Source organism: Lissotriton vulgaris, chromosome 11 (assembly GCF_964263255.1).
Source record: "Lissotriton vulgaris chromosome 11, aLisVul1.2, whole genome shotgun sequence".
In the NCBI taxonomy this organism is placed as follows: domain Eukaryota; kingdom Metazoa; phylum Chordata; class Amphibia; order Caudata; family Salamandridae; genus Lissotriton; species Lissotriton vulgaris.
In genome coordinates this window covers 223,959,413-223,986,652 of record NC_141699.1, presented here as the reverse complement: position 1 = coordinate 223,986,652, position 27,240 = coordinate 223,959,413, and the positions used below count along the sequence as shown (strand labels likewise).

General features: G+C 44.8%; 1 protein-coding gene across 2 annotated transcripts in view; it reads right to left on the bottom strand.

Moving 5' to 3' along the window:
• ASPHD2 (aspartate beta-hydroxylase domain containing 2) overlaps positions 1 to 27,240 on the bottom strand; it is a 221,069-nt gene that overhangs the window by 97,006 nt on the left and 96,823 nt on the right. Inside the window, exon 1 of one of the 2 annotated variants that reach the window (XM_086943137.1) lies at positions 8,265 to 8,319. The exons of the other annotated variant lie outside the window; for it this stretch is intronic. The gene's annotated coding sequence lies outside the window, so the exon portion shown is untranslated. Of the gene's footprint in view, positions 1 to 8,264; positions 8,320 to 27,240 lie in introns of those variants that run through there. 2 annotated transcript variants of the gene reach the window in all.

Genomic DNA, 27,240 nt, shown 5'->3' with positions numbered 1-27,240 from the left:
AGGCCTAGGCGGTAAATTCCGTTCTGGTCACGGAATTAGTGTAATTTCGCGTTCCGCGGAGAACGCGGAATTGCCAAAAATTCAGAGATCTGCAATTTCGCTAAATTTTTGCTTGTTCGCGCTTTCAAAATGCGGGTTCACAAGATATTTCTCCCCGAACACGCAAACAGTGTTCGAGAACAGGAAAAAAGTGTTGTGAACAGGCGAAACAAGCAATTCCGCGTGGTCGCAGAACTTTTGCGTGCTCGCAGAGATTTTTTACCGTTTCGAGGAGCTTTGCGTAGCGCGACTACGCAAATTCCGCCCACCAATACTTTTTTCCCACTAAGGACATAGTTCAGGAACTGATATTTATTTTATTCTTTTTCGCAAATAACACAGACATCTTTTAAGGGAAAAAGCCTAAAACCTATAATCTGAGGTTATTATGACTGGAAATGTGAGCTATACTTTATCCTGTGCGAAAATGAATAAGTAACAATACTATCCTCAGATATCAAGCTCATAACATCACCACATTGTTTGGTACTTCCAAAAGCCCTAAAAGCTTATATCAGGGTTTGGGACGTTAACAATAATACAATCGCTTTCATCCCAACTAGGGTCCATAGGATTGCCTTCATCCACTTCTTCATCTCATCATTATCACCCACATACCCCTCAAAGAAAGAGAGCATAGTGGCAGCATAAATCACAGAAATTAGAACCATAACCTGAATCAAACCTACTTCTACACTGACACAAACACACCAATGGTCAAAGACCAAAACCACATCGTTCTCTGTAGACAGCACTACCCCTTAATAGTGCCTTCCTCTGTAATACAATCTCCCAGTCAGTCTAGTTGAACCAAACCAACTGCACACTGATTCTCCATATAAGGACTAGGCCTCCTAGTGACATGATTCACAGAGGGTGTGATTACTTGCCTCATGCTTCATTACAGCTATTTACTAAGGATCACAGCACATATCTTTCCTCCACTCCCTAAAAGGAGCTGCTTAACATCAAATCTAAACTGAACCACCACAATGAGAGAATACAAAGTCCTCATACTCCCACAAGCTCACACATTCAAGGTACTGTTCTACTCCCTGTTAGCCCTCCCTCAACACACTTCTACTCTGGCAGAGCCTAACACACACCAACCCAAATCATTTGGTGCTTTCCTCGACATATGCATGCTATAACACTTCTTTACCACATTGACTGCAGCGCAAATTCCGCCGTGGTGCCGGCGAATCAATGACTGGGCGGGGTTCGGACAGCCCCCGGGCGTCCTCCACATTTGCCCACTGTGATGTCGGACAGCCAGGGGCCGTACGATGCTTGGAACGGGTTAAAAAATTGGATTATTTGGGTTGAGTGAAAAACCCACCTCAAGGAATAATCACAACCCTTGTCAGGGTAGACACTAAAGGTCACTGTATAACCTGAACTCAACCTCCTGGTAGCTATAACATAGAGCAGATGCCCAATTTAGGACGCTGTTAATATAAGTAAGCATTAACAAAACAGCAAAGTCAAAATCCAAAACAATAAACATCCTAAACGGAATTACAAACCTAGAGTAAAATTCAGTTTAAAAAATACACAAAATGACAAAATTCAATATGGAGAACCACAAATGTGAATTTTGAAAGAGTAAGTAGACATTACCAGAAAGCACAACGCACCAATGACAGTCAATGGTCGCGAGAGACCACGACCTAAGCACAATTTGAGGCTGACCTGCAAGGAAAGTGGGTCAGATACACCAAGCTGATTCATCCTGGTCCAATATTTACCTTCTGACTTTTGTCCTTTAAGTCACAATCTCATGCTAATTACAGACCCATCTTCCTTCTGCCAGCCCTGGCGAAAGTGGTCGAGAAACATGTCCACACTACCCTGTCCCACTTTCTAGAGACAAACAATATATTACATAAATCCCAATCTGGCTTCCGCTCTAATCTGAGCACCGAAACAGCTTTGCTTGAGGTCACCGAAGCGATCAAAGAAACCTTGGACAGGGGAGGAAAAGCTATGCTGGTGATGCTTGACCTCTCCGCAGCCTTCAACACCGTCCCCCACGACCGCCTCCTATCTAGACTCTGGGAGGTGGGTCTTAGGGGGACGGTGTTTAGATGGTTCAGGTCTTTTCTCTCCAACCGCCAGCAAACTATCTGGTCCCCACCTTTTTCTGCCGCAGTGCCGCCTCTGGAGGTCGGAGTTCCGCAGGGCTCGTTTCTGAGCCCTTCGCTCTTCAACATTTATATGACCCCTCTGGCGGCACTCGCGGAGGACTTCGGGCCCAGATCGTTTCATAAGCTGACGACACTCAACTCCTGTTCACATGCGATAAAGGCCACGACTTTGACGGGGCGTCTATTCGGGGCTGCCTAGGGGCTGTGTTCGACTGGTTTAGTCGTCACAGCCTCAAGTGTAACTCCGACAAATCCGAAGTGCTTTTCTTCGGATGCCCCGCAGACCCCAGATGGAAAGAGTGGTGGCCTTCCGCCATGTTCCCTCCTGTCAGCGACTCAGGGTCTGCAGAAAACCTGGGTATTCAGGTTGACAACTGCCTCTCCTTCAGGGCCCAGGTGACGGGCCTAGCCGGCAGATGTTTTGCGATCCTGAAGATGTTGAGGAAGTTCCTACCGCTCCTATCCTTGGAGCACAGAAAGACCACAGTACAGGCCCTGATTGGCTCGCGCTTGGACTACTCCAACGTCCTGTACCTAGGACTGCCGGAATACCTCTTATCGCGTCTCCAGGTTGTGCAGAACTCGGCGGCCCGTGCCATCTTTGGCCTCACTAGGAGAGCCAGGGCCAGTGAGCTACTCAGAACCCTTCACTGGCTGCCTATAAAGAAGTGGATCACTTTCAAGGCCCTGACCATCGCTTTCAAAGCCCTCCATGGCACAGGTGCCCGTTATCGTCAGAAATGGATCAGCTTCTATTTTCCTTCCAGATCCCTGCGCTCCTCAACCCAGGCCAAGGCAGTCACTCCTATGATCCGGTGTGCTATGTGTGGGGGGCGCTCTTTCAAACATCTCGCCCCCCGGCTGTGGAACGACCTTCCTCTCTCTCTCAGATCTAGCCCCAGTCTGTTGGCTTTCAGGAAAGATCTGAAGACCCTGCTTTTCCTGCAATAACACCGCCCCTACGAGCTACACTGTTTTCACTCATCCTTTTTAGGGCGAGGTACTATCCGGTTCGTCAGAACCGGAAGTAGCGAGTTTTATGTTTCTTAGTAGGGCTTCTTCATCCCGCCTCTCATTTTGGCTCCCTCCCATTGGCTGGCTTCCTAAATGGAGGCCAGCCATTGCAGGAGAGAGCCATCACTCCAAATAGGCTCCGTCCTTTTCGGATTTGGAGGTGTGTTCGGTGTGCTTCTTTCCACTTTTTAGCCGCGCCCACCGAACACGCCCCCAAATCTGAAAAGACGGAGCTTGCCGGCCGCCATTTAATGAAGGTGAGCCTCGCTAGCACTGCGCGCCATTCCATCGGGTTTGCAGTTGGAAACTCTCACTCCCGTTTTTCATTCGCCATTGCTCAGCAAAAGAGTCCGTGTTGGAGTGACTGACTGGGCTGTGACTCACTCCCTGAATGCAGGCGCAGAGCTGAGATTCCTGTGCAACCACTCACGAACGACTACCGTAAACAGGCAGGAGTCGCTTGGATCAGCTGATACACAGAGCAAGCCGCCGGAGAGTGCATACGGAGGGGACTGGGGCTAGCATGGCTGCCCGGGAGCCACCGGTAATCTGAGTGTCTCGATAGAAGGATCTCCGACAGCTTTCTGACTCGTCAAATATCCAGGTCAAAAGTGCCGTTTTCTAGAGTGTGACTCAGCAGACGGTCTCTAAGACAACAATGCCAAGCAACCTTTTGAGAAGACGTACCCGGAAATAATCCTACAGGAACGGGGTTATTTACGCCTTGTTCTGTCTCTCTCCGGGTCTCTTCTGCGCTTCTGCTTCGGGCGCAGCCGCTCTCCTCGCACTGCTCACGCTTACAAACCTCTGCCTCGCCTCGCTACACCTTTCCCCTTCTCCCCCCTCCCTCCGCCCGCTGCTCTCCTCTGTCCCGTTCTCCCCCCTCCCTCCGCCCGCTGCTCTCCTCTGTCCCGTTGTCCCCCCCATCCGCCCGCTGCTCTCCTCTGTCCCGTTGTCCCCCCCCTCCGCCCGCTGCTCTCCTCTGTCCCGTTCTCCCCCCTCCCTCCGCCCGCTGCTCTCCTCTGTCCCGTTGTCCCCCCCCCTCCACCCGCTGCTCTCCACTGTCCCATTCTCCCCCCTCCCTCCGCCCGCTGCTCTCCTCTGTCCCGTTCTCCCCCCTCCCTCCGCCTGCTGCTCTCCTCTGTCCCGTTGTCCCCCCTCCCTCCGCCCGCTGCTCTCCACTGTCCCGTCCTCCCCCCTCCCTCCGCCCGCTGCTCTCCTCTGTCCCGTTGTCCCCCCCCCCTACGCCCGCTGCTCTTCACTGTCCCGTTCTCCCCCCTCCCTCCGCCCGCTGCTCTCCTCTGTCCCGTTTCCCCCCCCTCCGCCCGCTGCTCTCCTCTGTCCCGTTGTCCCCCCCCCCCTCCGCCCGCTGCTCTCCTCTGGCCCGTTCTCCCCCCTCCTTCCGCCCGCTGCTCTCCTCTGTCCCCCCCTCCCTTACATATCAGGATCTCTGTCCTTCTGCCCAGATCACATTAGACTCCCTCTTTACTTTTCCTATGCATTGTCAAGCCTCTGTCCCGTTCTCCCCCCTCCCTCCGCCTGCTGCTCTCCTCTGTCCCGTTGTCCCCCCTCCCTCCGCCCGCTGCTCTCCACTGTCCCGTCCTCCCCCCTCCCTCCGCCCGCTGCTCTCCTCTGTCCCGTTGTCCCCCCCCCTACGCCCGCTGCTCTTCACTGTCCCGTTCTCCCCCCTCCCTCCGCCCGCTGCTCTCCTCTGTCCCGTTTCCCCCCCCCTCCGCCCGCTGCTCTCCTCTGTCCCGTTGTCCCCCCCCCCCTCCGCCCGCTGCTCTCCTCTGGCCCGTTCTCCCCCCTCCTTCCGCCCGCTGCTCTCCTCTGTCCCCCCCTCCCTTACATATCAGGATCTCTGTCCTTCTGCCCAGATCACATTAGACTCCCTCTTTACTTTTCCTATGCATTGTCAAGCGTTTGGATGCCTTTCCTGTGGGAGTGGTGGGCGCTATATCCAATATAAATCATATTGTCAGCGGGGCATGCCAGATATGGGCTTTCGGTGCAGGCATGTAGTCGGTTCTAAGGCAAGGGTGCCAGTGCAGGCAAGAGGGCAGTTTTTGGGGTAGGCAGGGGGGCCAGCACTGAGAGCTTTAGCTTTGAGAGAAGGCCTCTCTGGGTGGTGTTAAGGGCTCGACTGGTGTGAATTGCATAGGAAGGACAGCATGTCCTTTATCCGGCTTGTTTGGTGCCTTTTAGCTCGCACTACTGACGGTGCAGCCGGAACGGCCTGCACGGCGGCCTATGTCTTGCTGCCTTCCTCCGAACCGCTTCTAAAATTACAGCACTCAAATCCCCTGGCAGCGGCATCTCTGGCCGGGGAGGAACAGGTGATGCTGGCCAGCGGCTTCCAGTCCAGCTGCAGGCCTGACATCACAGGCCTATTCTTCACAGTGTGAAGTTTTCATGTGTGCAGAATCCCTGCAACAAAGGACCGGCTGTAAGCGCGTGAATTAGCACTTCCGTTTCAGTGTGGTGAGCGGGACAGCCAGAGTGCAGGATTAGGACTTAGTCGGGATGTCAGGGAGCAGCACGCTCAAAGCATTGGAAATGAGGGAAGAAGTGAGGTGAGAGGGGTGGTGATGCTGGCAAACTGACGTGCTGATGGAGGGATGTGCCACTGTGGCTATCTATGTGTGGCACTGCCACACATAAATAGCGCTGTATAGTTCTAGCCCTTTCTAGGCGTTGTGCTAAGCGTTACGGGTCTTGGAGCCAACCAGTCACGAGTGTCCCATAAAATCCCATTTTTTCCCAGTTTTATGAAGCGCAACTCGAACCCAAGGTAGTAGGGCGCTTTACATGAGCTCCAGTTACATTACACAAGGACACATTCATGTTTTTTTTTAGTCACGGGGAGATTGTGATGTGCCCAGAATCACAGGATGGTGAGCCGACGCCGAGGCTCCGACCTTGCTCACTGTTTCGAACCTGCAGCTCTGTCCTTAGCGCCCCTTAAGGTGTCCTTATCTCCTGTTACTCAGGAGATGGGGCTTAAGCGCTGTTGACAGGCCATCCACTCAATAATGCTTTTATTATGAAGGGGTTATGGCTAGGGGTGTGCAACATTTGCAAAGTTGACTTTAGCAAACTTCGAGTTTTTTCCCCAAGATTTTGCAACTTGGGAAGTTAAAAAAAACAAAAAAAACTGGATGAAGCTCTCCGCAAGCTAGGTTTTCTGCGAGAAAAACATGACCACTTAATTTTGGGGAAAAATGGCAAAAACCACTTTGATGGCATACATGTTAGGTGCAAACTGTTTTGCATGAAGTTCCACCTATGAGAGATGTTTATGAAGTTGCAAACTTTTTAAAGTAGTAATATCAGTCATGCTTCACAAAACGTCGTTGGCAATAGTACACGCCCCTAATTACGCTGGCCCTGATTCACGATGCTATTTACGAACGTTAGTTCATTTTAGAAACTCAAATAAAGTAATTTGTAGGAGCAACATTTAATTCTTGATTTATAGAATCACGAATGGTGGGAGTTTACTCTTCTAACTTGAATTTGCTGTGAAGGAAATTCTGCTGATATGGTGGAATTTCCATGGAGCACTCTCTCTCTATTTCAATACCTCACTCGCTCTCTCTATCTCACTACCTCACTCTCTCTCTGCTAATGCAATAGGTATCACATATGCAAAAAATAAAGCTAATGCCAATACAACTAACAATGCCATTTATTTAGGGATACAAAAAAAGATAACAAAATAATGAGCAATTCCAATAGCTCTACCTATAATATTGCCGAGACCGTTGCATTGTAAATGCTGGTTTTCTCTTCACTCTGGACCTGTGAGGCTCCGACAGCGCCGGGACACTCCTCGGAGTAGCCGTGCGCTATAGAAGCACCCCCCTATAACATAACATAACAATCCACCAGATGAGTACACTTCTAAAGCCCCTATGACCACCCAGGAGGCACTTAGAGACTCACAGGGTGTAGGGTAGGAAACAGCAGTTTCCAGTCCCAGGCTAGTGCCACTTGTCATCAGGGCAGGTACAGGAAAGGCTTGTTATTGCTTGTTGTGTCCCTGTAGCTTGAAAAGGAGGATGTACCTTGCAGCCCACTTGTTTGTCTTAGGTACAAGAAGGGGCAGGTAAGGCTCCTCTTTGGTCACAGACAGCAGGTCCAGTCCTCTTCAGATCTTCCACAGGTCCAGGAAGGGTTCTGAAGTGGGGGCCCGAGATGCCACATTTATTCTTTGATAAGTAAACGGGTTGGAATGGCTCTTGGGCACATCCTAAACAATGAGGGTAAATGTTCCTGTGGCCAAAAATCCCCGTTTAGGGTATTTATAAGATGGAGAAAGCCTAGGGTTGTACTAAATGTGGGTTCTGAGGGCCTGGGGTGTGTGTGTGTGTGGAAAGTGTACTACGGTAATCCTAGAATACTCCCACATATAACACCACAATCCAGTTTGAAGCAGCCACTGTTCCCCCAATAAACACAGCAGAAGACGTCGGGTTAGGCAAAACAGGGTTCGTCAGAACCAGACAGTGGATACACAGGAATTGTCTTGCCATCCTGCTCTTGTCCTTCTGCTCCCATGTTGTATGTAAACCTAGCAGACCTGTCAAGCAGGATTTGGACAGGATTTGGCACTGCAATGCAAGAATCAACATATTCAAATCTGGTGTGCACCCCACATATTGCAGTGAAATTGGAGTGCCTTTACAGAACATCATGCCTAACAAGCCACCATGTAATGTGACAGCACACTAAATAAGGAAAGGAAGGGTTTAAAATATGGACAATCTATGGGTTATTCGAGTCCTGTCACGTCAAGTGTGTGATGCCTCAGTGAAAACATTACCCTCATAGGTTACCGTGGTGTACAGACTAGCTCATCCTAATCCGAAGGGATTACATGCAGTTACCAAATCGACCACAATAATTGTGTAGCTCTTTCAATCCCTTAGCCCTAGATCAATATTGACATTTGGTCCTTAGAAAGTAACCTTCAAATAAAATCTAAGAAAAGACAATGTCTGTCGCAGATGTCTTAGAGTATCACCAATATCTATTGCCAGTACACACAAAGTATTGTCTTACCCAAATGTCGTATGTTAGTCACTACCTTCCAAAGGTGAAGATAAAATCATTATATCTATTGAGAAAAAAAAACACATGCGTAAGTATTCATATGCTAACTTAATATAATCCATTTTAAGAGTACACCACAGCAAAGACTCTCAAATAACGTGCCTAACGAAACTCGCATATAGTCATTGTGCAAAAGTGAGAAACCTCACCATGTCCCAATCTATTTATCAAAGATATTATATGGAACACACAAAAGCAAACCGGGAGAAGCAATGTACTGTCACCAACCAATACTATAAAAACTGTATAATGTTAATCGACAATTACACTCATCTGCTAAAAAAAATCAACTGCGTGGGTACGTTAAAGACAGTTACCCACATAATCTGAAAACCAGTAGTCATGCAGCGTATCAATCGGTGTCTAGACCAAAACCCGTTATCAAGATATCTAAAGTAAAAGAGCAGCGTGCTTTCGATATGTGGCAAATGTTTTCGGTGTGGAGCCCTGAGGAAGTCAGTGGTGAATATAAACCACGATGAAGCATGTGTTGGCTACTTCTAAGAATGGCTATTTCCATGTTTGCATCTGGCAAGACTGAATAAAAAGAGGAGTAAAATACTGCATATTGCAGACAACTACTGTATTTAACTGTTATCTGACTTATTGGTGCTCAGGAAAATAAGTGTGTGTTTGCAGGGAAATTATCCCGATTAGAAGGACTTGGTGACTGCCTTCTTTACTTTGAAGCAATTATCCGATATGTATTGTGTTGTAATGTTTCAAAGCGGCTGCATGTGCTGTTTCATTCAATCTCCATGATTGCATTCTTCGTGGGAAAGTTGGTTCCAGTATAACTGGAGGCTGGCAGCAGGAGCTGGTGGCTAGCGCTTAAACTAAATAAAGACTCATAGAAACTCACCAGTCTGAGTCATTTCAACACTGGCGACGAGGGAAAACTTGCTGGGGACAAGTTGCCACCGGCTCTCCCCATTTCCGACGAACCCACGGCTTCTTCACGGCTGACTTCACCTCACAACCCTTCTTTGTGAGACTAGTGAAGCAGTGCAGATCAGCCATCCTCGACCATTCTACTCCTGCGTTTCCTTTTTCCGACGCTCGGCTTCACATTTTTGAAGCTTTTCCTTACTTTGAGGTGTGTGGCTCGAGACGAAGCCCATTACGTATTAAGCCTCGTCACCTAGTATCGTCATCACCCTTGTCATCACGCACATCACCTTGCGTGAAATTGCATGCTTGTGGCCATTTTGTTGCTTGATGTTACCATATCAACGATTTTCACGATTTCGACGGAGTTCCTTCAGATTGATGCTCATACTTTGGAATATATCATTATTCCAGGTACGATTTTAACTGTTTTCAGCTGAGCTGCCTTTCCGCCTGTGCTAAGATTACCTTACTCCACTGATTTTTGTGTATTTTTGCCGATTTGAATGAGGAGGAGGTGAGTGAAAGGATCAAATCATATCAGGATTCATATAAACTAAGATTTGATGAAAAAAAATCTACTAAAATGGTGAAATGGAAATTGGAGAATGGCTTTGGGTCAAGAAACCACGTTGGCACAAGAAAGGTATCTCTGACTTCATGGGACCTTTTGTTATTGTTGTAGTATTTAAAAATGTTGTCACTGTACATGATGGTGGTAAATGGAGTATGTCTCGTCTGGTAAAGTTTCAAGGTGATAAATCAATGTTTCCATCTTGTCCTGATATATCACCTTCAGATGTTTCACCTTCATCTATGGGGCTTCCCAGTGGAAGTTTTTCTTCTTCTTCTTCTTTTCCTTCCAGATCTCATCGTCTTCCAAAATATGAGGACTACGAAATGTCTTAATTATTTTATCAAACTTTTTTAATATTTATGTCTATAATTAGTTTAAATTTACAATGTTTTATTAGAAATTTAATAGTGTTAACTTATTTTCTTCATTTGTTCTTCTGTAATCTTTGTTGTCATATGCTTTTTATTTCCTCTGTAAAGGGGATGTGTTGTAATGTTTCAAAGCAGCTGCATGTGCTGTTTAATTCGATCTCCATGGTTGCATTCTTCGTGGGACAGTTGGTTCCTGTATAACTGCAGGCTGGCAGCAGGAGCTGGTGGCTAGCGCTTAAACTAAATAAAGACTCATAGAAACTTTCCAGTCTGAGTCATTTCAACATCTTGTCTTTGATAAACTGGGTACAACACGCCAATTGCACATTGACACAACCGTGCCACCGTTTGTTATAAGTGTAAAAAAGGATGCTCACAGCCCCAGCCTTCCGACTCTATGAGGTTCAGAGGAATCGGTTCTACTCATTCAGATCAGCCTATTGTTTTTTCCTGAGAAGAATTTCACACCTATTTCATACCTATTTAAGGTAAAGGTAACTTTGTAAAGGTTTTGTTTCCTTAGTATTTATTAAAAATGCAACTTCACCAATGAATTGGATTTTTTATACATATTTTAAAAGTTGTTTAATTATTTTTCTAGCTAGTCCCATTCCTGAGATACAGTATTAGGATTTTAATCTGTACTTTGGTTTTCTACATAGGAAGCCTAGACCTGCTACAATGAAAAATCGCCTTTGGGCGCAAGACAAGGGTAAGTTAACACCAAATTTCTACATATCCTAGTTTTAAATGCCATGCAAACTACCCTGTGGACTACAAATGATACATTGGGTGACTTAATATTATTTAAACTGAATGTTTTGACCTGTCAAAGGGTTTAGTTTGACAGGCCGACTGCAGGTCTTACACTGTTACACAATGGCACACCTGAAGCCAAGTGTGCACAGCCGCTATAGTGGATGGCAAAATAGGTGCTGCAGTCCTCTAGTGGCATTTAACTTTCAGGCCCTTGGTACATTCTCTACCATATAAAAGGAATGTATGGGGAAGTTAAATACACCAATTAGGAATATTCCAATTCAACCATATTTAAAAGGAGGCAAACAGGTATTTCACTACTGGTTAGTAGATGTACGTGCACAGAGCTCTCAAACTAGCAAACATATAAGACATAGCATAAGGTGAAAAATACAGGGTGACAGCACAGAAAAGGCAGATTTACTACACCATCGAAAACTCTGTAATCACAGACCCATAACACATCCTAGTACCATAATCTCTAAATCTAAAAACACTAAGCATAAAAATCAATTTTCTAAAGCAACCACAGAAGAATCACCTCTCACCCTCTCTCCTACATATCGCATCAAAGCTAATTTTCTGAGATGAAGGTCTGCGATTTTCACAACTGTCCACATCCAAGACTAGATTTCCTACTCATTGAACCCGACTATGTTTCTCTCTTACCACTGTGATATACATGGCTTCACCTGAAGGTTGAACATCCTTCCCCCCTACAAGGCAGCAACAACCATTTGCAATGCAATAGGTCTCGCATTTACCTGAGTTTAAGGTATTTTTTATTTACTTGAAGCAAATACATTTTAGTGGGAAATGAAGCTAATGGGAAGAGAGGAGAGGATGTGAGGTGTAAAACTGAGCCCTGGTACAGGAAAGGAGATGCTAGAGAGGGGGTTTGGACTTGGAGGTGCAGGATGAAGGGCAAGGAGGGACAGTTCATTTTCCTGAAATCTTCACTAGACACGGCATATGGTCACTGTTTTTTAAGCTATGACGAAATCTTGATAAAATAGAGTACAACACCTGCACTTTGAAGTGAGTTTCTGCCAAAGCAGCTGAAATGGTGCAAACTTTGCTCAAAATGTGCCTTCTAGAGATCCATCTTGCACTAATGCACTAAAAAAAGTTATTTCAGTCCTTCACATAAAATGGAATGGTCTTAGGTTGCTACTGCCACTTTTTTCAGGATATCCACATTTCCCTACTGTGGCTCGAAATGGAAGTTATATTTACATACAGTGGTTACCATAAAAATCTGCTGTGGGTCCTGTCCTCGTGGCCGCACCTCTGATATGAAAGAATCTCTATGAGAAATAAATGGCAACAGGAGCGGGTGCTTTATAATTACAGGAAATGTGTCCTTTGCTCTGTGGAAAGGGGCGTGTGGATGCGTGTTCTTGCAAATTACATGTTATCTTAGGCTGCATCTGTTACTACTGGCATGAATTAAATACCTTCATGTGTACAGATATGGAAAGACATGCTGTATACAAGGTAAACGTATTACGATGCAGTAATGTTACCGAGGGAGTTCTGGTAACACAATTTAAAAAAAAACACAAAATAGAAAATCATGTTTACATTAAAATAGTAGTATGCAACTATGTATTTTCACATTTTAGGATTTGTTTTTAGAAATATATACTTAGTAAATAAAAACTAAGATGTACTTTCCCATATCTGATTGAAAGAAAAAAACAAATCATTTTTCGCCCACCCCCTACTGCCCCCCCCCCCCCCCCCCCCCCTCCGAACTGGCCTGCACACCAGAGGATACCGTCTTTGGGCGCCAAGAGATGGTTTTGGTCCTTAGTGAGCTCTATTTAAATGGTCTCCCTCATTCACTCACTCACTCATGCTGTCTGAGGGTTTCCCGGGGCTTACCTGTGCTTCTCGCCTCTGACCCCAGGACTGGCCCGAAGGGCTATGGAGAGAAGCCTGGGGTTACTGAAGCACGGCAGTGGTGCGCGTCCCCCTCGCCCAGCAGTGGGATTCCCAGAGAGCCAATGTGTCCTAACCCCCAGCTGTGCCGCTTTCACCAACAGGTGTCCTTCCCAGCTGTGCCAGTCGTGCACCAACACTCACTTCTCCTCTGCTCTGGCAGTCTCAAAGACCAGTGTACCATTCTTGCTCCAGCTCCCAGGGTATCGCAGCTTTCGGGCCTTTCCCTGAGCAGCCTCCCTGCAGCTGTCATGCCGATCACCAGCCCTGGCTCTATTGCACCCAGCCCAACCGCCCCTGAGTCACTCAACTTCTTCACTACTGGGTGACACCCCCACCGACCCCCAGACTCCGTCCTGCAAACTCAATGTAATTGTTCCTTTGCAATACCCCTGTGCGGTTTCTCTCAGCACCGCATTGTTTAATTTTTCACTTCAGAAATACCACGCCGTTTACTCCTGTGCCCCGGCAACCCCAGCCCGTTTACTCCTGTGATACAGCAAGTTGCAATGAGTAGCTGGTTCATAATGATTGACAAATCTCTCACATCGGCCGAGAGTTTAATTTAAGTCATATCTTCCGTTAGATTATATTAGGTTGCCATTACATAATCTAACCCGATCGATCGCATGAAAGGGGTCAGGTAACATAAAACTTCAATAATATTTTAAACAAGGCATTGTAATATGTAGCCGGCTCCATCGGGCGCTTCCTCTCCATCAGTGTGCCCAGACTCACTCCGCCATGCAAAGGGGACACCAAATCTGACCTAGCAGGGGCTGCCATGCAGGTCCACTTACCCTGACACTCACCTACGTCCCCTAGCGGCGGAGGTATCCGTCGACCCTTGCAGCTGGCGTGCCATGTAACCTCGCCCGGACGCCCCTCGCCATGCGGAGACGTTGTGCCTGCTGCCCCTGGGGCTGTTGCAGGTGCTGCAAGGATGGAAAGATAAACAAACCCCTCGGCGACTTGGTCATTGTGAACCTGCTCCCGCTGGGGGATGAGACCCTCACACTCCCGGCTGGAACAGTTTCCGCGGCCACCCCACCCGCAGGGAGAACAAACGACCCTCTCACATGCAGCGAGAAGGGCTGCACTCGGCCAGCTCTTAGTCTTCCTCTGGGACTTCCAGGCGCGGACGGGGGAAGAGCTCAGCTTCAAGGCCGGAAACCACCTGCACCTGCTGGAGCAGCACTGCGGCTGGTGGAAGGCGGAGGCGGTGCACGGGGCCGGCAGGCACACGAGCAGAGTGGGCTTCGTGGCAGAGCGAGAGACCGGGGATGCCCAGCCGTGAGTACAGCATCTGTGCGTGTAAATCTGTGCGCACTTCTAGGCGATATGACTGGTAAAACTAAAGTTGCGCTCTGTAGCTTGAATAACAGCTGCCATTGTTTCTCAGTGCAGTTGCAGTCCTTTTATCAATTGAGGAATGGTGAAAGGATGAGCCTGTCTTGCTAAGCTTCAACCCCGTGCCTTCCAGGAGCTATATGCTTATGGAGGACTGAATATCGCGACAGGAAAGGCACATTATAGGTCACATTCTTGGGCAGTATTATTTCGCAATGCCATAGTTTTAACACTTAATACTGAGTGGGCAAAAGTCTCATATAGTCGAATACAACGATCATACAGATTCCATACAATAAGATACTCCGCCGAAAGGTGACCGTTAACGTTTACAAAGGGTCTATCACTTGTAAGCGCCACGTGAGGGCACTTCTAAGTAACTTTCGATTTGTTATAAATATTTTTTTTTAATTGTAATCTGTAGATTGTGTGGCAGATGGTGAATTAGGGAGCGAGATTAGCAAACACACAATTATGCGGAAAAGGCATCAGTTGCCCATAGCACACAATATCTCTTTTATAAAAAGACGCACGCAAAGGCCAATCAGGTAGCACTAAAGGAAAAGCGATTCCTAGGTCAGCAACCCAAACCCCGTTTTTCCCTCACTAAATGTCTTGCGATGCACGAGGAGTGCTGCGCACTGCACCGCTAGGCGCGAGACCTAAAAATTTGCGCTTTTTAAATGAGCAGTGGAAGGACACAAGTAATTCTTACATGATCTAAGGGAGGAGCTAATGCACAGCAATGCAGTGTTGTGATTGGTCTGAGTGCACGGCGCTCAGCCAGGGGCTGGAGGGGTGGGCATGTTCTCCATGCAGGCTGTAATGCAGCCTGCATGGAGAAGGAGAAAGTGCGCATGACTGGTTTGGGCTACCTGAGAGGGCCGACCAAACAGTAATTGCCCACTTAGGAATGGGCAAACACTCCTCCCAGCACTTCTCCGAGAGCAGAGCAGCCTCGCCCACCCACAAAGGAGCAGGAAGCATAAAATGATAACACAAAGTTATCATGTTATGTTTCTACTATGTACGACACGCACTGCTTAAAAGCAGTGGGGCAAACACTTCTCCGCCATAGCGGAGGAGCCACCACTGCATACAGGTGGATATACAGACACACAAATGAAAATATATACACGAATCGCAAATAAAATACAAATTTCCATGGGAGGGGTAGCAGTAATTCAAGAGGCGTAAAGATTGAAATATGAAAGAAGTACAAAAGATGGACGCGGTGCGATTAGGCAATGCTCGTTGCAGGAGTGTTGCATGATTTCCAAACCATTTTATTAAGAGCAGCCAATAATGTAGCTGTCACATGCTTTGTTGCCTTACACCCATACGCTATGTGCACCTACCTGAATATTGCATGCATACTGTATTGTTAGCAACTCTGTAAATATTGAACTATAAATATTACATGTGTTTCATGTCTACGTAAAGCGCTCCACCGCCCGCTTGGATCATGTCGGCGCTAATGGCGAATGGAAGGGTGATTGACAACGGCGAAAGGGGCAGAGAGTGGGGTGGGGGGACAGGGAGAGTGATGTGGAACATGATCATCCTTCAGCAGGTGACAGGGTGCAGTGAAAGTCAACAGAGGCCACTCTTCCCAGGCACAGGCCGTTGGGCCTGTCATGGACGCTCGTCCTCCCCGCCTGGCCCCCAGTGGCGGCATCCGTGCTTCCCACAGTCTAATTCAAGCGATTTCCTGCTGCGTTCATGCTGTTTTCACAGAAGAAATGCCCTGGGAGCCAGATATTCTGGGCTGCTGGCTCACTGTGCACGTGTTTACACAAAATAAAACAGCCGGGGGAGGCCAGCGTCTTTGGTGGGGGCTGGGGAAGCGTGGTATGCATCTAATACATGTGGGGCTGGCACGTTGTAGGGTGAACGGTTGCTCTTACTAGGCACATAAATATAATACATTATTTTTTTAAGGAAAGCTACAAGGTGAAAATATGAAGGCGGTAAAATATACTGACACAAATCCAAAACTGTAATATCCAAGGAAGAAAAAGAAACTCCGTATCAGTCACAAGATATCTATTGTGTCTACAAACCTTTCAAAACACCTGACATCGAAATCTTTGACGTTTGTGATCTGTCTCCGATTAGGAGGTTCCACACCCTCCACGAACAGGACACTTTATCTACACAGGACAGTCATTGTGTGCCTGTGACGTCACGTGTCTGGTCGCGCGGGGTAGAGACAGGAAGTGAGCTAAGCACCCTAACTATGAGAACGAAAGCATTATATTACGACAAAGTCTGAGAAGTGGAACAGGCAAACTGCCCATAGTCCTGAGAGCTGCGTAATTATACCAGTAGAGTGGCAGCGGTGCAGTGGGCCCGGATGGAAGCAAGGAAACAAGTGCCTCTGACTGCTGGTGGGTTATTAAATTACAGCTTTAATCACAGCAGGCCCCCTTCCCCTCCCTGCCCAGCCCCCCCCCCTGGAACCTGGAGAGCTATTGCACCTACCCTCACCCCGAAAAGCTACTGCCCCTAGGAATGCCTTGTGAAACCGGCTCTACATAAGCGCAGGGCGGACTTGCCAGTAATAAAACGATTACCACCATGCAAGCACAATGCAATAATGCTGCAATGCTTTGGTAAATGCTGCACGTTATCTCAGGTGTGTCTGTATGTAACCAAAGTATTTACATAGTATTTATAGCAAACAAATTACACTGTTAAAACCTTTGATGTGTGGGTTCTTGGTGGTATAGAGCTGAACGGTTATTGTGGCGAATTTAGTTTATGGTCTCTTAGTCCAATTCTATACACAAAGTTCACATATTCCTTAGAACTTTTTGTACTCAGTTAAATGAAGTCTCAAAGCAGCTCTGTTGCTCAGGACTAGTCCCATATTAAGGGCTCTGTAGAGAGCTACTCAGGTGCCACCACCACACCTGGCAATAAGAGGGTGTCAGGCTGCAATAAGTAGCCTAAACAAGCCTGTTTTCCAGGTGAAAGTGGGAGCAAGAACAAGAGAAATGGCACTTTGCTGTGTGTGTGTTGGTTATGTAAACACACAGTTACTGTACGTTTTCAGGATATATGATAATATTTTTTTCTACACAACTGTTCTTGGCCAGGATGTTTCTTGGAAGCTACGCTTATCTTCAATATAGGTAAAGAATCTGCTTTCCACAGATGCCCAAATATGTTTCCTTAGGAAAATAGAAACCTGCCCTCTAACCGCCCATTTACTCAAATCGTAGTAATTCTGATGCAGGAATTAAAAAATCACCATTCTCAGTGCTATTATCATTCTTCGAGGCTGTGGAGACATTGGGCTGTGGGGCAGGGAGGAATGAGTCTGAATATTAACTCGCTTTTTAACCTTCTCCATCCCTCTGCAGAATTAAAGTTGGAAATTCCTCCTCGTTTTATTCAGTGACAGTTACAACTTAAACAAGATGTCAGCCCTTCTTTCCTTCCGGTGCTTCCCTGAGAAATGGACCCCAAAATAAACAATCCAGCGAGTGGTGCGCGGGCGTCACAGCAAGACGTGCTTTCAATTATCACGCCCGTGTCTGGGCACGATAATTGAAACCACATGGCCTATTGGTGTCTATTACGCGCACCAAGCGCGCAATAGACACCAATAGGCCGTGGGCTGAGCAACACGCCCGCCTTTGGCCAATTGCGTGCAGTCTTTTATAAATAGATGCACGCAAAGGCCAATGGGGTAGCACAAAAGGAATCGCACACGCGCAAGAGTGTACGATTCCTAGGTCAGTGCTAAATCCCCGTTTTTCACCTACAAAATGTCTTGCGCTGCACGAGCACTGCTGCGCAGTGCAATGCTAGGCGCGAGACCTAAAAAATCGGTTTACATATGGTTTACTCTGTTAAATCAACTCATCTCATTTTACAATGAGATTTTACTGGGAGTTTCAAACCTCCACTCGGAATAAAAAATACACACAACCTACCGCAAATCCATCCTGTAGGGTGAAACCCTACTACAGCATTGCACCTTCCTTCCCAAACTAAGAAGTCTACCATAATTTGTATTATTTAAAAAGACAGTTAGCTCTATTGGTCGGATTCTTATACAAATCCTGATATTAACATACTCTGTATACTAAACTGGAATCATACAATCTAAGGACATCAAACACAATGACAGCAAGCAACGGTAAATTTGATACGGCAGGTTATTATGTGCTAACACATGAAGATATAGGCAAGCGCAAATGTGCAAAGACTTTTAGTACTGCAAAAGTACTGTAGTACTGTGTCTTTGTGCAACCTGCTCCATTCTGGGCCTCTTATGTCTGTGCTCTGTTTTCTATTCTCGAAGCATCTGGTGTTGGTGTTTATTATTTATTAAGATTGTGCCATGGCATGTGGTGTTGGTGTCGTACAACACTGAATGTTTAGGAAATTAATAAACGGGCACAGGAGGCAAAGAATAAAACAGGCTTCACAGAGATGGCTCACATTGTTTGAGTTCATTTGTGCATTTCTTTTCTTTCTGTTTAAAAGGTCCACATGTTTTTGTTTTATATGTGCTCAACAAAGACTTCAGTAGAACTAATCACACTCTCTGCTTTCTTTAAAAATGTATCTGTCGCTTGATTCAAACGACCTCTATAGAAATCAATTTAATACTCCATGATTATAGCACACAGCGAGAATAAATTGGAGATATCATGTTTCCTCCAACGAGGTTAACAGATGGGCGAGAAACGCTAAGCCCTTGCCTAAAGTCAGCCTTACCTAACACTCACTCCCTAATATAGAAATAACATTTACTGTAGTGATAATGAATTAGGAGGGGGTGGGTGTGGGTTAAGGCTTGGGACCCGAGTTCGTTGGGTAGGAAAAAAACAGGCACACTGGAAATATAAATATTATTGTATGCCAACACTTGTCCAAGCGGTCTAAAAATCATAACGCCAGGTTAGTTCAATGTTAAATTATAGTCAAATAATTCATACAGCTTAAATTTAATGAGCCATATTTGTCAGTTGCAATATATAGCTAACTTTACAGTTTAGTAATAGTTTTTTTTTATAAATAAATGTTACGCGTCTCGTGAAAGTGTCACATCATGAATTATTTTATTTAAACTTATACTCCATTTGAGCAAAAATCCTCCACATTTTTACTATGCAGGTGACCATGAATTAATTAAAAGTAAGTATTGAAGATAGTTATAGATGTGCGGAAAAAAGCTGAGGGATACAGAATTAAATAATTCTTGTGTCCCTATAAGATAGGTTTATTTACATTAACACACCAAATATAAGAAAAAAAATATTTTAGGTCTTGACTAGTAGATAGCTTTAAGCTCTCAGTAAGTAAAAACCTGACCTGTAGTGGTCCATCCCAAAAACCAATAGTGGAGTGACTCTCATTTGTTTGTTTCTTATTTAATGGCTTGCCTTTCTCTTCTTGTGTCTGTCCCTCCCCTAGAGCACAGACTCTCTACTATAGTTCTGATTTCCCGACTTGTATCATTTCAATGCTCACATTTAGTGAAATACAATTTCTTTTTGCTAAGCAATCCTTGCGAGTGTAAGTGTTTTCCTACTTATAAGCCACTTACATCCCTAAATATCTGCCCCATGTTCCCTCACCTTGCCCATGCACACCCACTCCTCCATGGCTCCCCTAGCCCCTTGCAGTCCATATAAATGTATTATTTGTTTGAGGGTCCGGAAGTTGAAATTTGCTGCAGAGTGCTCTGCTAACTAAAAACAACTTTCATGCACATAAAATGCATTTTTTTAAATTTACTGATCTAAGACGTGTCCGCCATTTTAATTTAAAAAAATGGCGACTGCATCACTGTAGGCACGAGCATGTGTGGTGATACAAGCGCATGCATATGTCATAACAAATGTATACGTCTTAAGAATGACACATCTGTCAACAGCGGCCAAGTCATTGGGCATTTTTATTTCCTTCTAAATGAAGCTGCACAGCATGGGCAAAAACCATTGTACAGCCTACAGGTCAACAAAGCACAACCTTTTAGAATTTCTGCTTGGTTCATTGTACAATCTTCCTTTATGACTTCCTGTGCCAGAATCTCAAAAGGCATTAGCATTTGGATCAGGGCTTCTCCTACCCACATTTGTCATCCTCCACTGTCATGGTTTGGCAGTTGTATCCTTAATCCTTTGTAGTATCTATTCACTGATAGGTGTATAATATTCAAATCGTCATTGCAGCATGTACAAGTTAGCACTTCAAATGGTTGGGGACTCCTGTAGAACGGCTTTCACAGGGACTCTATAGGCACGTTGAATAATCATCAACTGCTTCTGGCCTTCAAAGCAATTGCTGAAATTAGTGCAAATCCTTTTAAAAAAATGTAAAATAAAAAAAAGAAAAAGAAATTAAGTACCAGCAACTTTTTTGAGAAAACCCTGTATAATTAGGATGATGCAACATCACTCCGAAATATCCTCTATCATCCATGGATTTGACGACATTACTGCCACTGTCCCTCACAACATATCCAATACTGAGACTTTTGCAATGAAGCTATTCATAGACTTTCATATTGAATTTGTTCAGGATGTTGGTTGTTATCTGTGCCTCCTACAGGGAGAACATTTCAACTGTTGCATGCTGATAATTGCCATGAAAAGCGTTAGCAACACTGACACCAGTGGCTAGCCTTGCTTAACCCTGTTGAAGGACATTCATTGTGCACGTGTAGCCTGTAGCTTGACAAATGGTATACCTGTCTGTAGTGAGATGAAAGGACTGCACAGAATCCTTCACTGCAACCGGTTCTAGCACTTCATGGCGGAGCTGTGGTTCAGCAACAGATAAATAAGTCTGGTTTGGAAACTTCCATGTTAGACAGAGAATCTAAAAAATTCCAGAAACCCCTCTCCTTTCACCAAAGAAAAAGGGTGGAGGTAGCACTAACATTCTGATCAGTTTGTCGTTGTATAAATGGAATAGCTCATGGATTAGGTGGTATGGCGACTCCTTTCTGAACACAGACGTGACAGTGAGTTGTTCTTTTGTCTTTTTGTGACAAACCTACCTCTATTTACCTCTGTGTAGCATGTAGGGAGCTTAGATGCGCTGCTGTGGCCACCCTCTTTCTTGTGCCTTGATGAAGATGCTGCAGGTAATGGCGGCACAAGGCTGTTTCACTTGATGGTATTCTTATCACCACCTTCTCCTATCTTATCGGGTTATTCTCTATTAACAGGAGCTATTTTTTTAGGTGCTGTTCCCGAAGGATTGAATGTTGATTTTTCATATGTTCCAATTGGCCCCCAGCACAGTCAGTCAGTAAGAAAACTTTATTTGGTTAATTACAACCTTAAAAGTATACCCTATACATAAAATTACTGTTAAAACTTAAACAAGATCATTTTAAAAACATGGCTTTTGTACTTCCCGTAAAATAGTACATTCCTTCGTACTAAATACAAAAATACCCCTAGGGGTAATTAAGTCAGGTAATTTCCATCAGCATCAAATCAATTCCAAAGGTTCCAAATCATAGCGTTAACCTTTACATGTACAAGCTCATCCTCCCCCCATGAGCGCCGCATTAGATTTACTCTGAACACTTTAGGAACAACTTGACTTTACACAAAAATTTCCCCATAGCACAAGCAATATCTAGATACCTCATTTCAGCTATAAAGCTAGCAGCTTGCATCCTATTTCTGATCCTGTATTTTTTAAAAATCGGGCATAAAATTTATTTTCGTAAATCTAAAAACATCATACAGTCTAGTAAAATATGTACAATATCGCAGTGGGTACCCAACCCGCAAGTACAGGTTCCATTATTATTCAACATAACATTTTTGGCTTCCTTGTTCCCATAGCAGGGGTTTATCCCCATTCGCACTTTTAGGACCTCACGTCTTAGGCGGTAGCTGGGCAATCTGTCTAAGTAGGGGTACTGTTGGTTAAGTTCCCAGGCCAGGGTCATATACGACACCGAAACTTTTTGCGAGAGATACTCTCTATCATATGTGCGGGACGTCTCGGCTCCCAATGACCTCAGTTCCTTCCTAGCTATACGTGGATGACCCAGTTCCGGGCATAGTTTTAAACCCAACACACCATAGGCTTCACTGAGTGCGGCTCTTGTTTCTTTCGCCCAGGTCAGTTCGCTAGCGACAATTTCACTTTTACACCACTGTGAAATTTTTAAGTGCTCTCCAGACCCTAGGCGCTGCCAAAAGCGGATTAGTGCCATACAGGCAGTTACTGCCCAGGAGGTAATTCCCAGCTCTAGTCTTGCAGCATGTACCATAGAGGATTTAGGCAAAGAGAACAGTTTTTTAAAAATATTTCCCTCCTCTTTATCCCACCCTTTTTTCCCACTTAAATAGAGCACTTCTGCCCCATACAGGAATTGGGGGGGGACCATTGCTAGGTAGGCATTTATGACCGGCCTATCTGAGTTTTCTCCGTACACGCTATTAAATCTTTTTAGCCCCTTCACAGAGGCAGATGCCCTCATTTTGAGATGCGCTGCTGTGGCCACCCTCTTTCTTGTGCCTTGATGAAGATGCTGCAGGTAATGGCGGCACAAGGCTGTTTCACTTGATGGTATTCTTATCACCACCTTCTCCTATCTTATCGGGTTATTCTCTCTTAACAGGAGCTATTTTTTTAGGTGCTGTTCCCGAAGGATTGAATGTTGATTTTTCATATGTTCCAATTGGCCCCCAGCACCATAATGTCCACCTGACACCCAAAGACACAGTAGTCTGTGGCAAACGGTGCAGTCTGCAATGTGGTCCTTATGCGTCCTAAGCATAAAGATGCCCCAAACAATGAAACAGAACATCTTTATGTGGCCTGAAATTGATGTGGTGCATCTAGGTGGTTGCATGTCCTTCTCCTGAGGGTGTTCTGCAACTGCAGTAAGGGTGGTAGTTGGTTATTGTTTTTGGGCTTTTGAAAAGATTGAAGTCGGTGGTATTGGTAGTGCTACAGGAGCAGGTTGAAGAGAAGTGATCTGCACTTTCTCCGTGTCACTCAACAAAATCAGTCAGTAGCTTCTCTTTCCTGTGCCAGCTAGGCTGTCTGAAACATAATTTTTCCATTATCTGCAATAGCAGGATGTAGGGGTCCACTCAATGGCACCTTCATCTGAAGGGTGGCCTGGAGAAGATGTGGGAGTGGTCTTTCTTTTCCTTGGAAGAGACTGTGACGACGATGTGTCAGATGGAACAGAAGTTCCATCATCCTGTCTTGCAGCAAGCTCAACTTCCTACTCTGCTCCTACCTCAGGAATGTCAGGTCTAGCATACTCTGTTTGCTATTCAGTTACCTGAGAAGATATATTGTACTGGGATAATTCTGTTTCTGATTCAATGCTCTCAGAAATGCTGAGACACATCTCTTTGAGTTTTGGTGGTGGTGGTACAGTTGTTGCTCCAGGGATGTTCCTCTGGCCAGTGTTTTTCTGCCCACAAGAGGGTGCAGCAGGTACGCTGCATTGTCCACCCAGGCATAAAAAGTATGATAGCTTGATGTCAGTGATGTCAACACTTTCTTCTCATTTCGTCTTTCAGGGTCGGAGCCTCTTACTTAGGTACCGTCTTCTTTACTTCGTGATGGTCAGAAGCATGACCAGCATCACTCAGCAGAGAGGTCTATGGACTCCGGTGTCAGCTGTTTCACAGACTTCTCTCCAGCTCAGTCTATTCCACCTGCAAGCAATACTAAATAAGCAGCAAGACAGGCAGACTTGGCCATTCTAGTCAAAGGAATATACTAAAAGATACAAAACGATACATGGAACGTCTGTGGGAGCCAGGCATAGGCTGGCAAAAGTCTAATTCATTAATTAAACATATTCATAACCAAACCCCATATGGCCCAATTCATGTGGCAGAAAATATGGGATACATGCTAATAAATGGGAAAGAAATACTTAATGCTAGAGAGAGACTGGCAAAAACCAATTAAAGTAACTAAAAGCAACACGCACCATGTACTACAGACTAGTACAGGCAGCCACAAGCACAAATAACTATAACAGGAAATTCGAAAAAAGGAAAAATAGAAGTTGCAGAAAACCACACTAATCAGCTACCTCATACATACACATGCTCACATACAAAATGTGGGCAAGTACATTGGCAAAAAACTGGCAGAGAACAAAAGGGAAATGTCAGGCTACATGGCCCTGGACCCCTGAAGCTACCCTATCCTAGCCATTAAGAGGCACAGGCATACAAAAAAAGGAATACATTCAAGGGCATGCAAATGAGCAGAGAATGTAGAAAGAAAATACATAAATGGCCTCCAGCAGACTAAGCATCTAAGGCTGAAACATAACAGTATAATGGCAAATCTAGACAGAAAATCATAAAAAAATACAAGAAAAATGAAGAAATGTATAGCAGCGCAGACCGCCAACAATCCACAATGTCCATTGTCCTTACACGCTTATATTTTAATGCCACCTGGGCCTGCCTGCACCGCTTGGTTCAACTCCTGGCCATCCAGCAACAAACAAAATCAAACAAATTTCCCCCCAAAAATCAAATAATGAAACCTGCCTCCCCTCAAACAACAAACATTTTGTAAAGTACTGCACCGATTACTTGATTTTCCACGAAAGGAAAGACATGATTCCACGGCTGGATGATACAGAAAGACTACAGACAAAGGATAACTGACGATTTCTCTCTAGATTCAGAATCCCAAATAACTAAGGGCTGTACAAAAAACAGGGAGGAGTCTTCAGGACAGGAAAAGGAAGTTACTACTATATGTACAGTACTAGCCCAACTCTCCAGGAGAATTTGTCTGTAAAGGAAGAAAAAAAAAGATGCATTTTGCCCCCCCCCAAAAAAAAAAACAACCAAACGATCTGGCTGCATAAAAAAAAAAAGACATTTTAACAAAAAAATAAATGTTCGTGTTTATTTTATCTGTGTCCGCGTTCAAAAAAAGTCATTTGTATTCACCTGTCTGTGTTCCTATGCTCCTGCAATAGGATTTTTACCAGAAAGGAACTCTTGTTTATGAGATGTGTTTTAAAGGTGTAATCTCGGGCATTACGCGTCACATCTGTATGCAAAATGGCAGCGATCGCGTAAGATACAAAAAAAATGGTCCACGGATTCTCTATTGTATGAAAATTACCTTTTGAGGTTACTTCACCTCTATACCCCTTATATATACTATCCATGATTGGCATCACAATGCTATTAGAAGATAATTGTTTTAACATTGAACTTGAATCTTATTCCAAAATCCACATCAGCTGCCATTGTACATACATTATCTAATTTTCATCTTTTCCCATACTTCTCACTTTCACTAACCGATTTTTGCTCTATGTCTCTTCATTCTGTACCTTATTAGAACATTGGAATGTTGGGAGCTCCATTGAAGACAATGGAGTGCTCCCTGCTTCTACGGGTCCGTAAAGGCCAGCAGAACAACATTCCAATGTTTTGCAAAAGCCTCTCGGAGCTCAAGGGGATTTAAATCCCCTTAAGAGGAATTTCTTTTATTTGTTAGAACATTCTGCCCTCTAGTGGTAGAATGTTCTAATAGCCTTATAGCCCTTCGTAGCAGGGCTATACAGACAATTAAAGTCCCGCTCCCTTGTTTAAAGCCCCTCGCCTTCAACTCGGGCCTTTAACCCGGGATCGGGGCTTTAATAGCCGGTACAGCCCGCTACGGCAGGTTATAAGGCTAGAATAGAAGAATTGGAGTTCTTGGTCACCCTGAACAAACCTAAGTACCTCATGCTGTTATTGTCAATATTTTGAATACATCAATGGCTATGGGGTTTGTTATGACCAAGCCAAAGCTTTTCACATTGATTAACTTTATTAAACACATTTAACCAGACCTTTCTTCTGTGGGTAATAAACTGGTATTTTATAATGATTGTGCCAGTTTCCGGCAAGAATTCTCTCATTCTACTTGAAGTCGAGTACACGCTTTCATCCTTTGTAGTAGACAACAATAATACTCCCATTATTAAAATTTTAAAACACAAAATATAAAACATGTTCTGTGGATGGTAAATGCTCAGACTTTTCTAATTTATCTAACTCTTACAATAAATGTATTTATTATATTAGATAAATATTGTATAACAAATACAGGTCATGTAAAAGATAACAGAAGGAAGGATGCAACTGTGGTCTGGATTGAATTTTTACATGAAGGGCATCATGTCACAGAATAAAAACACAACTTACCCAAACTAGCAGATAAGATGCAGAGGAAAGACTCCAAATTCAAGATTAAATAGAAATACTTCTTGATGTCAGCACACTCCTCCCCTACCTGCCCAGTCATCCATAATACTACTGTCTGTACACTAAGAATGCTTGCTTGAAGAAGACTCACATTACCTCTTACAGCTACCAGTATGCAGAAGCTAGCACAAGAGTGATGTAATAATGTTTGATCTTGGTAGACTGAAAATTTGAAGTCTACCTTTTAGTGTCAAATAAGTATTGTGTGGAAGGCAAATCAGCAAGGTATTACCACCACCATTCTATGAATAAACCATTGCTTTTACAAACAATTAGAATTCATCAGACACCACAACCATGTATGTGTTGGCATCTAGCTGCTCATTAATCTTAACCACAGAACAAAAATGGCTGGTATAAAGTATTGAAACAACATTGATTCCGGAAAAAGAAATTCTTCTCATGAATTAAAATTTGTTGTCACCCAGGGCTCCTGCATTAAGTCAAATATTATTTAATGTGTATATGTCATCGTTGGCAGTCCTGGTGGAGACTTTTGGAGTTCAGGTTGTTTTCTACGCTGATGACATGAATATTCTTTTAAACTGGGATGGTAACATCGCCACCGCCCTGTCTAGATTTGAAGCATGTTTGTCAGCTGTATTCTAGTGGATGCGTTGGAGTAATCTCCAATGCAACATCAGTAAAACTGAAGTACTGGTTTTCGGTTCCCCCACCTCTTTATTCGGTGGTGAAGTTTGTCCCAGCTCTGCTCCATGTCCTTCGCCTCCCACCACTGTAGTTCGGAATCTTGGGGTGGAGTTTGACAATAAACTGTCCTTCAATTCCTA